The sequence below is a fragment of the Callorhinchus milii genome, unplaced genomic scaffold (assembly GCF_018977255.1).
Source record: "Callorhinchus milii isolate IMCB2004 unplaced genomic scaffold, IMCB_Cmil_1.0 Scaffold6, whole genome shotgun sequence".
Classification (NCBI taxonomy): domain Eukaryota; kingdom Metazoa; phylum Chordata; class Chondrichthyes; order Chimaeriformes; family Callorhinchidae; genus Callorhinchus; species Callorhinchus milii.
The window spans coordinates 6,056,542-6,068,583 of record NW_024704747.1 but is presented as its reverse complement, the minus strand read 5'-3'; the positions used below and the strand labels follow the sequence as shown (position 1 = coordinate 6,068,583).

At 39.5% G+C, this 12,042-nt stretch overlaps 1 protein-coding gene across 1 annotated transcript in view; it reads left to right on the top strand.

The window, feature by feature from the left end:
* arhgap15 (Rho GTPase activating protein 15) overlaps positions 1-12,042 on the top strand; it is a 317,810-nt gene that overhangs the window by 209,782 nt on the left and 95,986 nt on the right.

Here is a 12,042-nt window from a genome sequence, read left to right as displayed (position 1 = left end):
AAGCAGTGCCCAGTTGAATTAATCTATATTCGGCTTAGCATGTGGACCTGCTGAGATATCACCTGCTGTAAGATAGGTTAAAGCTGACGTTAGGATATAAGCAGAATGTAAACAGTACTTAGGAGAACCAGGCAAATCTATTCTTCAAATAAAACGCTTACCATTGTTATATTGGCAATAAACTGCTTACAACAGTAATGAGAAGCAGAACTGTGTTTGATAGAAATAGATTTAACTCATGGTGCACAGATGACAGGAAGTGCCATCATGTGGAAAAAGTTCCTTGATTGTTGAGCTGGGGTTTTTTTTCCACAGGAAATCGATCTCTCATGATTTGGAAAGCATTTGTAAGTGTGCTGCTGAATGACTTGTTACTAGAGCTCTGTTTGCCTTAGCGATGGCCTGGTGACCACTGAGGGATGGGCTTAAGAAAGTTATTCTTTGCTGAAGACGCGAGCTAAGATGTTGAGTTCAGGATTTACACTTGCCCAGAAACAGCTTCCGAGAATTAGTTGCAATGGATAGGGATTCAAAATAGAATTGCTAACATTCCAACATTGAATTTGCTCTGCTTTTACTCACATGAATTCTCCCAAATAGCGATGTCTAAGTAAACATTGCTGAAAAATGAATGATGGGTCTGAAGACCTATCTCTTTGACTGTGCTTTTGATCACCTTTCTCTTCCCTCCTCTCCTCAGCTCACCACCGCCACAACTAAGATAGGGTTCTCAATCAATTCTAGTGAAGTGCCTTGAGATGCCCTCCCGACATGAAAGGCATTTCAGCAGTACTCTTTTTTGCTTGTTTTTTCACTTGAGAAAATGGCGTATTCTTACCCATTCACTACTGGAAGCTATGGTTTCCCTGGACTTATCCTGCTTATTCCTGATAATAATAAATATAATAATAATCCTTGCATTTGTTATAGTGCCTTATCACGTCTTCAAGACGTCTGAAAGCGCTTCGCAGGATATACTATAAGGTGAATTGACTGTATATTTTGTGGGTGAAACGCAGCAGCCAATTGCGCACAGCAGTGTCCCATAAACAGGTGTGGATTGAAGAGACCAATTTTTTTTAAGGAATTATTACTCCAGGAAAGCATCTGCCAATTGAATAACAAAAGGGTTCCTACTTACTGCTAGGTAAACAGAGGCATGTGGAGTAAGGAAACTTGCCCAACATTTTAACCTGCCAGGAATTGAACCCAGGTCTCTCGCTTGCGAGGTGAGTGCTCTAACCACCCAGTTGAGGACTGATGTAAGAGCACATTATGTATTTCTGTGAAATAAAATAAACCCACGAGAACAAGCTGACATCATAATGTGCTATAATCTCACTGGTGTAAATACTGTTTCCATGTGGGACCATTGCTCACTGCAGTACCAAGAAGTTTGCCATAAGTGCACTTCAATTAAATATTTATCCAGCACAGCACAAGTCCCAGTTTGACGACTAAATAAATGACATTAGTGCCGCAGTGCTAAGAATCTCTATCAGCACAAGCATCCTTGGTGTACCGGTAATAGCATCTTAACATGAAAGTTCATTACGTGGCCCTGGCTGCCCTCTGGTATCTTACACAAGTGGCGTTCGTCAAGAGTGACTAAAAATAATACATCAGTTCAACAATATTGCGAGGGAGAGGTGGGGCGGGGAGGGAGCTACACAGCGAGGGGCAGCAAGACCGAGGCAGATCCAATTCTCACTTGTTGACCACATACATCAAGGTTCCAGCTTGTGTTACTGGATGGTAATCTGGAGTGAGATTTCTGTTTGTCTTGTTCTGAGATCAAAGCTCGGCAGAACCATCCTCAAAAGACACAGCAGACAAACTTGATTGGAAAAAGGCCTTGAAGCAATCATTGCAAGGAAAAAAAATTGCAAGGATATGGGGAGTGGGACTGATTGGGTAGCTCTTCCAAAGAGCCAGCATAGGCACGATGGGCCAAACGGCTTCCTTCTGTCCAGTAATATTTCTATGATTCTGTGATTCTGTTGACCATGTTGAACCCATGAATGTGGGCTGGTAGCAAATTATCCAGAAATTATTGTGTCCGTAAATGGACAGGTCACTGCTAATATGTGGTGTGTGTGTATGTGTGCAGGCGGAGGGAGGGAGGGTGGGGGTGGGGTGGGTGGTGGTGAGGGGGTGTAGGGTAGGAGGGAAAGAAGAGGAATAATTTAGACTAGGTTGTTGGCACCCAAGTTACACTGTAAGTTGCAGCCTTGTTGGATAGAAGTAAGTGGCGCTTGAAAATTTCCACTTGAACACAGACTTTTATTTCACCAATTCTGATTTCAGTTGCGAAGAATGACATTTTTATCTGATCATATCATGGTTTCAGCCATAGCAGCACATTAGGAGAGAAAACATGTTAATTCACCCATGCCTTTATTTGTGACATCATTGTGCAGAAAGCAGCCAACTGTAAAACAAATTGTCAAGATCGTCTTTCTGTGTTTTTTCAATCATTGTACACATCGCCTTTTAAAGAGACACGGTTACTATTGTCTACCCCGTAAAAAAGTACACTTTTTTTTCTCTCCTCCCCATATGTTTGTCCTCAATCAGGTCACCATAATAATTTTTAATGCTTGTTGTTTCTCTGCATCCCAAAGAAATTACCAGATGTTCTTTACTTCATCGCTGTTCATGCGTTCAGAGATTTTTTTTGAAAAAAAGGGAGGTAGCAATATGTTAATTGGATTTAGGATTTGGTGTATTACTTTTAAACCACATAAATATCAAAAGGAATGCTCTCGCTTGAAGATACTCGCTGCATACAAACTGTAATATCTTCCGAGACTTCCTGGTAGCAGAATTATGCCAAAGGCAAATTCTTTTAATGACGCCAAATAAGTCACCACAGGTCAGGATTAGACACAAAGGATTTGTAAATGTAAAATGAGGCATAAGAAGGTAAATCATTCTTACAGCAAGAGAAATGGAATGCTTGATACAGCTGTTCTTAACAATGCAAACTTTGGGATCAGTCTGGGAGTTTGGATCAGGTTTTTACAAGGATTTGTGTAAATGTCGACCATCCAGGCAAGATAACTGTATAAAAGGGAGCAGCTTTCAGCGGGTTTAGCCTTGGCCATCCTTGTCCTGGATAAATTTGCATTCATGCGTTTGATAAACATTGACAAATGTTTCAAATTAGATGGGAAATTGGATTAAAGCGACGATTGAGAATGTCATGGTTTAAGAAAACAAGGTCATAGAAATGAGTTAATTGTCTGCCAACTTTTGTGGTGGTTTGTCTGAAAATTACAAAATAGTGCTTTATAATAGCCAGGTTAGTGAAGGGCACCGGCTCCCAATCACTTAGCCCAGTAGCAACCATAAAAAACATTGTACAGGAGGGGAATAGAGTGCTTTGGAGTGAGAAACTGGCATCTATCGCCAGCTCTGAATCACTATAAAACAGGGCTGAGTTCCAGGAAGGTGAAACCCTGCAGAATTGCAAGTCTACCCTGTATCAAGCACTATAATACAACATAATACAAAAGCGCTAGTTAATATTTTAAAGTTATTAAGAGTCGGGATGTGGAGGGGGAATCTCCAGTTCTCTAATAACACCTGCATGTGCTTGTTTTGAGTTCCATTATTTTCATCATAATGTCCTGTACCTGAGAAGAATGTTCCTTCACAGGAGAGCTATAAAACCGTTCTTGGAGGGTTTATATGTACTGACTCGGAAGGGTCCAGTGTCAGAGATCATTTGGGTTTCGCCATAATCCTGTTCAACTGGCCATAGGTGATACTAGAATACAAAGGGAAGAGAGGAACAGATAGAAATTAATGAACTGAAAGTGCATTACACTGAAACAAGCAGCCAATATTAATGTTGCAGCCTTTTGCAATACAGATTGTACATGATTCTTTCTCTATAGCGGAAGGGTATTTTCACTTTCAGAAGCCCCAAAACCTTAGACATTCGCAAAATCAACGGAACTTTAGCAGAATTGGATGAGTTTTTCCCTGAAGAACACTGGAGCACAATTTAAAATAGTTTCTGGTTCTGAACTACAATTTGAGCAACTCTTCGAGAACTGAAAACGCAATGGAAATTCATGTAGTCAAACAGTTTAAGATGCGTTCGCCGAACGATACTGCCAAATGTGTTGTGGACACCTTTGACTCTGTAACGCTTGCAACTTTAAAGAACTTTGCCAACTACTCGAACTAATCGTGGTACATGTCATTCTTTTGTGTGTTTATTCATGTAGAAGCCCTTTTGAGATTCAAGTACATACTATTCTGGAGCTCTGGAGCTCAGTGGTTAGAGCACTCGCCTCGCAAGCGAAAGACCTGGGTTCAATTCCTGGGCAGGGCGAAACGTTGGGCAAGTTTCATTGCTCCGCACGCCTCTGTTTACCTCGCAGTAAGTAGGAACCCGGTTGTTACTTGATTGGTGGATCGCTTTTCCAGGGGTAATAATTCCTTAAAAAAAAATAATAATTTGGTCACTCAATGTTTGTGAGACACTGCTGCGTGCAATTGGCTGTGGTGTTTTGCCCACAAAATATGCAGTCAATTCACTTTACAGTATGTTCTGTGAAGCGCTTTGAGATGTATCAAAGACATAATAAGGTTCTATATCAAATGCAAGGATTATTATTATTATTCAGTCAGAAGCCCTTTTGAGATTCATGTAATAATAATAATAATTATTATTATAATAATAATAATAATAATCCTTGCATTTGATATAGCGCTTTTCTCGTCAGGAGGACGTCCCAAAACGCTTCATAGAACACACTGTAAAGTGAATTGACTGTATACTTGTGGGCGAACGCGGCAGCCAATTGCGCACAGCAATGTCCCACAAACAGTCGTAGATTGAAAATGACCAATTTATTATTGTTTTTGGTTTTGAAGGGATTATTATTAGGCTCTGTGTGGAGTAAGGAAACTTGCCCAAGGTTTCGCCCCCTGCCTGGAATTGAACTCAGGTCTCTCGCTTGCAAAGCGAGTGCTCTAACCACTGAGCTACAGGACTCCACAGTACATACTAGTATGCAATTTATTAGCACGACATTGAATAAAATTTCAGGAGCACTGTTGAAGTGGGTCTTTTGGCAATTGACTTATTGAAAATCTCAGGAATGATAAGAAATGCAGAAAGGTCTGAAGCACACTGTGAACAGTGATAGAAACCAGGGGTTTTATGCCGTGAATGTGCTCATCCCATGCTACTCATGCCATATACCTGACACTTACTTATGCAAAAAAAAACCTCTTTAAAGACGATATTGGAAATATTTGAATAAGGAAAAAAAATTATTCATCGAGCAACACAAAGTGGCGTGCTGTTATTGAAAAAAACATTAAGATATTGGCCCTTTTAAAGAAATATTAACAGCTAAATAGAGTCACATTGACTTATTTTTATTTTTTTACTCCTTTCTGGTGCTTCAATGCCTTTTACAAAGCAGGGATTACTTTAAACCTTATCTCATCTCCATATCCACCAAGGAACTGACCTATCTCTCACACAAAGCTGCCAAGAAACTTAAACACATCCAAAAACTTCTTCACAAGACTGCAAGGAATCTGGATAGATCTCTCTCTCACTTCACAATATAGCCTGTGAAGTGCTTTGGGACCTTGTCCTGATAATCACTGTGTTTGATATAATGCTTTTCCCATTGGGAGGATGCCCCAAAGCCCTTCACAGAATGTATTGTAAAGTAATAATAATAATCATAATCCTTGCATTTGAAACAGTGCCTTATCCCGTCTGCGAGACATCTCAAAGCGCTTCACAGGATATACTGTAAAGTGAATTGACTGTATATTTTGTGGGTGAAACGCAGCAGCCAATTGTGCACAGCAGTGTCCCACAAACAGTCGTGGATTGAGTGGTCAAATTATTATTATTATTATTATTTTGGGGGGGATTGTTATTTTTTGGAAGGGATTATTATGTGGGTACAACGTATTTTGCAGGAGAACATGGCAGTAAATTTGCAAGTAGCAATGTCTTACAAACAGCCATGAAGTGAGTGACTAATTTTATTAAGGGCACTTTTGACCAGGACACCAGGAGACACTCTCTTCTCACTAGGAATATAAGGGAACACAGAGGAATTTTTGTGTTGCACCCAGAAAATAATAGTAGTTTCAGACTGTTGTATTCAGTCGTTTTTCCCAGATGATGTCATTAGCATTCGCTGCTTAAACATCTTTTTGTCGAAAAAGAAATGCATGAAAAAGACACAATGTCACCACTGATCAGTAATTTGTTTTTGAACTGTTTGAATTTTTTTGAATGGGTCTAATCACATAATAACAAGGCTCTCGCATTAATTACACAGAAACGGTTTATTGGTATATTAAAAAAAATCTTGTTACAAGCAGCAGCAATGAGCCAGGCAAGTTTCTTCAAATGATTTTTTCCTTTTATTGGAGATGAAATTTCATTTTTTACAGCACATCAGCAAATCGTGTTATCAGATCAGTCCATCTGAGCAATAATCCATACTTTAACAAGAAAATTGAAACCAAACACAACAGAGAACCATTTTGTTGTCAATTCCTTGCCACACCTGTATACTTGCAAAGAAAACATATACGTAGGATATTGATGAGCTGAAAACCTGACCTTGTGCCAAATGTTAAAAATAGCGATTTTTTTGACAAAGTCTTTATACGGTAGAAATTCTACCCGGATTTCAATTTCTCCATTAACGTAGTGTTTGAGAGAGTCCAACATTTGTCAATACAGTATTTACATTTTAAGTATGCTTTGCAAAACGACAGTTTAATAATAATAATCCTTCAATTTGATATAGCGCGTTATTTATGTCTTCGAGACATCTCAAAGCGCTTCACAGAATATACTGTAAAGTGAATTGACCTGTATGTTTTGTGGACGAAACGCAGCAGCCAATTGCGCACAGTAGTGTCCCACAAACAGTCATGGATTGAGTGACAGAATTCACAGCCTGGAATCATAAATATCAAATTCTCAAAGTATAAATGACATTCCAATGCAGTGTTGGGGGTGTGCACTACAGTGTTAGAGATGTCATCCTTCAGATGAGATGTTAAACCGAGGTCCCGTCTGCCCTATATGTATTTGTGCCTTATACTTCACCTACAAACACACAATCACTAGGCTTTACAGTAAAATCCCGTGAAGGGTTTAAAGACTTTTTGATGACTTGATAAGGCGGTATATCGAATTCAAGGATTATATAATAATAATATTGTAATTATGATACAATAATCCTTGCATTTCATACAGCACCTTATCACGTCAACGCAATTCACAGAATATACTATCAATTGAATTGACTATATTTTGTGAGCGAAACACGGCAGCCAATTGCGCACAGTAGTGTATCCCGCAGTCGTGAATTGAATGGCCATATTTGTGGGGAATGAAAGTACATACAAAGATGTTTGATAAAACATTTAGAACAGTGCTCAATCCATAATCTACTCGCAGAAAATAAGGTCACTGCACCAACACCACACAGATCACAGGGGAGCTAAGCACCTGATTTGTGAAACTGAAGAAAGCCTGAAAGCTCCCCCAAAATTTAGAGAGAACTATTTCGAGTGAGAACTCGTGACTTTTTTTTTAAAAAAATCGGTCAGTTTCATACATACATAATTGGTAAGTCTTCAGGAAGCAAAGAAAAACTAGCAAGCTGGAGAGAAGCACTATTTACATATGTTTTTATTTGTTTTGCCAATGCTCAATAATTAATTTTTAATCATGGGTATAAAAACTAACCACAGGGATAAAAGTTAATCACAGGGATATGTAAAAGATATACATGAGGTAGAGTAATCAGCCCACCAGCTCAAGACACAGCTTAGGAACCAAACATTCTGGTTAAGTACTCGCATAAAGAATTTTCACCTCGTCTACACTTTATTTTTCCCTCGAAGGTAGCTGTAGTGATCATCAAATACAAGGATTGTTTTATTTATGTATAAGGTTTGTAAAGAGGACTTCACATTGATCCAGACAAATTAAATATAGTAGTGGAGGAGCGAGCAGGTCACACACTGAGACAGCTTTATATCAGTGAAAGCCAAGTAATGGGTTTTCATCCTAGATCTCACCACAGTCGCAAGCAGTGAGTAGCCATTAATTAATCCTCCACCTGAACTAAAATAATAAGAGATGTATGTGCAACCCATGAAACAATAATAATAATCCTTGCATTTGATATAGTGCCTTATCACATTGTTGAGACGTCTCAAAGCACTTCACAGAATATACTGTAATGTGTAATAACTGTGTTTTATGGGCGAAACAAGGTACAGGTACTGTACCAGATGGAATAAAAAAGGGACTTAGAGATTTTATTGAACTGGAATTTCACATCCGATGATTGTGTGTGACCATCCAAATCAGATGAATTCAGGTTGACCCTGAAACCACACGTTTCAGTTTGGTGAAGGAAACTTTATTGGTTCATTGGATGTTAGCATTTGTCTAGCAGTGTGCCTTCACCCCACCATGGGTGGCTGAGCTTCTAGATACTATGCCCCTGATCTCTTGGACATGGAGTTCAAGTCCCCTGTTGGGAATTTGAGCACATATAGTCCAGGCTAACACTTCAATATAGTGCTAGGTTGAAAAAGAAATCCAAATTCCAAGGTCCATGTTAAGTATGGACAATCAGTTAGAATAGAAATGGTGCATCGTGCAGAATAAATCCTTTATGTGTTTAATGGAGCAGAAGCAGGTGATGACAAGAAATGCTCTGGTAATGTTCAGCTTCTCTCCGTCAGGAAGCAGCTGGCGGGAGTTAAATAACTAGCTCTGAAACCATTCCTGACAAATAGTTAGGCCTCTTGGAAAAGAAGCTGAAAAACCCCACCAGACTCAGTTTCCATCAAAAGTGATTATATATTGTACGTGGCTCAAGTCAGCAAGGATTTCACCGAAGAGCATCCTATTGCTAGGAAAGACTCATTGCTACACACTGATATGTGTCATTCTGGCAATAATGTTGCATGTATTTCATCCTTACTTGGAAACCATTTTCACGTAAAAACTGCTGAAATCCAGCTTCCAAAGTAGGATTGAATTTGAGAATTCTCCATACTTCCACAACAACAACAACTGGCATTTATATATCACCTTTCATGTGGGATAGCACCTTGGAGTGTTTAATTCTGTGCAAAGTTAAATTGTAAGACAAAATGACTAGGACAAGGTGGAATTTTGAGGCTCTTATGCATTTCGTCTTTATTTGGAAACCGGCTCCATTTAAGAACTGCTGAAATCCAGCATCCAAATCTAACTTGAATTTGAGAATTTTCCACAATTCTGCTCGATGTTCAATTACAAAGCAAAATGGTGACAAGATGTAATTTGAAGGCTCTAGTTGGCTAGTAGAATGCAGGCTTTGTGAAAACATGCAGCGGTTGGTAGGTGTTGGGTGATCAGTTTCTTAGCCAAAATAGGGGTTTGTTAAAGGGACATCTGTGTCACCCAAGTGAAGTTTCTGACTAAATGCACGCTGTTTTGTGAAACCCTCCCAAATACCGTAAAACATCCATGTGGAGGATAAATCAGACAGACATGAGCAGCTGGTACTTATCTATAAGAAGAGTGACAAGCTATACACCTAGATAGAGGAACCCTCTGTATATACACAGGGTGACCAAAAAGTCATGATATCTACCCTACTAAAAGAAAAATATCATAATTTCTTTAAGTTTTATCACCACTTTTTGGTCACCCTGTAGCCTGTGTACCTAAAATGATGATAATCCTTGCATTTGATAAGGAGCAATTCACATTCACAGGATGTCTCAGAGCTTCATAAGATTTACTCTATCATGTGTAGCAGCTAACTTGTGCACAGCAACGTCCCAGAAATGGTCAGGAAGTGAATGACCGATTTTATCTTGTGGAATGTTGGCTTGGTCACCGGGAGAAATTCCTCCTTTCGAGTAGGGCCATGGGATCTTTAATGGCCACCTGAATAGGCAGACGGGAGCTTAGTTTAACGTTCCATCTGAAGAACAGACTTCCAACAGTTCAGCGCATACCACAGCACTCCACTGAAGTGTCAGCTTAGTCTGCAAGTTCAAAGTCCCCAACAAAATTGGTCACTCAATCAACAACTGTTTATGGGACACTACTGTGCCCAATTGTCTGCCACGTTTCACCCACAAAATATACAGTCAATTCACTTCTCAGTATATTCTGTGAATCACTTTGAAACGTCTTGAAGACGTGATAAGGCACCATATCAAATGCAAGGATTATTATTATTATCATTATTTTGTTGGGGCAGCTCTGCTTATCAGTTCTATCCCAACACCAATCGCTAATGGTTAAGATTGGAAACTCAATGTTGTGTGGAAAGCGAGCCTACGTAGAGCCTACATGAGATGCCTGGGGTATCCCCTCCAAGCATCTGTTATTCTATGTGTTTCTGATTGAAAGATCCCTTTATAATTGTGGTATATGAATCTTTTATTTATGTATATTCATTTAAATACACAAACCGTGTTTAATAATAGTGACAGGAAATCAGCATTTTTGCTTTGAATTCCTAACACATGCCGCTCACCACTTCCAGATTTATGCAATAATATATTTTAAAAAAGTCACTTAAGATGTTCATTTAACTCGCTAATCAACACAGACCTAGATTCTAAAAAGTTGTGGTATTAAATAATTAATTTTTTCCCTGACTAATTAGATTTCAAAAGCCTGCATGCACATCGGTGAGATGAATATATTAAACGGATAACCTCTGAACTCCGAAAGTCAAAACTAGTTGAGAAATAAGAGAGCAACGATTTGGATTCTTTGTTTAAGAAAAAGCACATTTAGAAATCACACAAATTAGATGACCCAGCAAAACAGGGAAACTTGGGAATACAATGTACAAGACTGGAAAAGACTGGCCATTTAATTGGCTGTCCATCTGATTTAATTTTCTAAACACCATCATTCTATCTCGAAAAGCTTTTATCCAATCCCCGGCATAAAAGTTCTTAGTGAAAGCCAATGAAGCTTGCATTGTGCATCTTGCACGCACCTTTAAATTAAATATCCTTAGTCGAATGGCCCTCTGCTGCCTGTTCTCATAACAGTGCATTGTGTCCATTATCTTTGCCTACAAAATTGTCAGTGCACTTCCCAGTAAATCCTGTGAAGCGCTTTGAGACATTTGGTGTTATGCTAAATGCAAGGATTATTTCTTGAGTACGTTCCTTTCCAGCCTGGAACAATCCACATGGTTTCAATTTGTGTCCACGTCTAAATACCATCACCACTGCAGGACAAGTGGCCTCAATGGGTTTGAAGTCTGTCCTTTCAATCTTTCCCCACCCTAACTCACCCCCCACCCACCTTCATCTCTTCATTTTGTATTAAAACCCTGCTCAGTCTCCTTGTGCCTCCAAAGGTTTGATAAGAAATTAGTTTGGCTAGTCTCCATGCAGCTTCTGAGCCGCAGTATATTAAAGGAAGACATCAATGTTTTTATTAGCTTTCACTTGGGATGGAATTTTATTGTCCATTTTACAATTGCCGGGCTGCTAAATGCCACCACTTTCATTGATTGCCTGAACTGCTTTGCCTTCTATTACTTTCCTTTATTTACGGGATCGTTCCAGGATGACTGACTTTCTGCGTCCCCAAGAAAGGACTAGTTGTGCGCATGAATTCTGCATTCTGAATCAGTGTTAGAGATTTCACGCTGATCCCTTTGAACATAAAGTGCGTATACGGTCACCTCCCACGCCTGCGCCCCCGCCCCCACCCCCTCCACCCTGGCTCGGTGTCAGACTCCACCATTGTCAAGTGCTGCAGGACGCTATCCTGCATGAAGGGCGCTATATAAATGCAAGTTGGGTTGTTGTTTGCTCCAAGTGAACGTAATATACAGTATTATGATGACATTCCATGAACAAACATTCTAATATCAATGTGTGCATTGCGGTCTCACACTTAACATCAATCTCACATGTGCATCTTGCCACTTGTTAACCTCTACCTGCATTTGGTTCGTCACAGAATGAAGTCCTGGTAGAATGATGAAT